Genomic DNA, 1,590 nt, shown 5'->3' on the forward strand with positions numbered 1-1,590 from the left:
TTCTTCGCATTTATCGCGGTAAAATATTCTTTGATTCTCCACGTTTCTCGTGGTATATTTCAATATAAAAATAATAAAATGAATGAAATTAAATGGATTATAATAAGATAAAGATAATCAATGCTGTACCGGTGCTAAACGGTTGATATTAGTTCACGACTTACAACGATCAAGGACCAATCGTACGATCTGGGCTCACGTGATCGGATGCTATACGCTAATATCGCGTTGATTATGCTTCTGAAGCTAGTAGAAAATAATATACCGATTATACGAGTGCTTACGACGATCAAGGACCGATCCAATGATCTGGGCTCACGTCACCGAATGCTCAATCGGGATATAAATCCTCTAGCCACGAACACCGTCAAGTGTCCGGAGTTCGGTGAGGTTCAGAGTTTGATTCCCAAAAGAACTGATGAGCTAAAGTCCATGGTCTTTTTATATGATCCTCGCATATGAAAAGTGGTGGTAACCAGTTTCCCATACGAGAGGACTCGGACTCACCCGAAAGTTCTAGGCCCATGCACACGTGTGATCCCTGGGAAACAGATTTTGACTATTAAAGTAGGCTGATGACCTGGCGCCACTCTGTCGCTGAGCATGCTCGTGTAGGAAACCATAAATTTGGAGGTTTCCATTAGCTTTCTCTAATTTCCAAGAATCACATGCAGGTGCGCATGAGTTGGGTGGTCTATAGGTTTAAGATGAAAAATCAAAGAAGACTACCGCTTCTATGCTTAGATTAGCTAAATGGGAACGGATACATAAATTTTAAAAGTGCGTTAAATAAAAATGATGAAATTTCCAGAAAGAGAAATATATAATACGCGTGGTCCATTAGTACAATACGACTTAATTGTAAAGCGTTGACAACGCTCAGGTAGGTATATTTGTCCGGTACGACTTCTGGCGTCAGTAAGTTGGTGTTATACATAAAAAGCTTTACGTACAGGAGGTTTTAGTGTGTACTTATTTTGGAAGAGAGAGAAAAAAAAAATTAAAAATTTTTGAATGTAGCAGCCGTGACATAAATAATAAATTATAACATTTTAATGATCAATATTTCACAGCAAATTTATCACTAAAAACAAATTTTAGAAAAGTTGAGGCAAGGGTAAAAGGAAAGAGGATCTACTCAATGGAAATATTTCAGTAGTCAAGAGCTCTCTTATTTTTCGGATTGAAGTAGTTAATTCGCGGTTACAAAGAATTTTGATTAACTCAATAAAACTGCATTACTATAAAACTTTCACAATAATGAGAATTACTCGAAAAAAGATATTATACAAATTAATATAGTTCACTTTTAAATATATACTTAAATGGAAAAGTAAGCTTTCGTTTGTTAATACCTACTATCATGGAATTCACAAATAAAATTATTTTCAGTAAGTGGTTGTGACAATAGTGATCGCCAGTTTTGTAATGTACTTGGACCTTAAATTGTAAAATAATAAGACAAATTATTAACTTCTCATATTTACATATAGATATACCAAAAATTTTTAAATCGGATTTCAAACCTCACTGCACTAATAATTTACAAAATATGTTATTACTAAAACCACGTGTATGTGATATTTATTT

Source organism: Microplitis demolitor, chromosome 8 (genome assembly GCF_026212275.2).
Source record: "Microplitis demolitor isolate Queensland-Clemson2020A chromosome 8, iyMicDemo2.1a, whole genome shotgun sequence".
Classification (NCBI taxonomy): Eukaryota; Metazoa; Arthropoda; class Insecta; order Hymenoptera; family Braconidae; genus Microplitis; species Microplitis demolitor.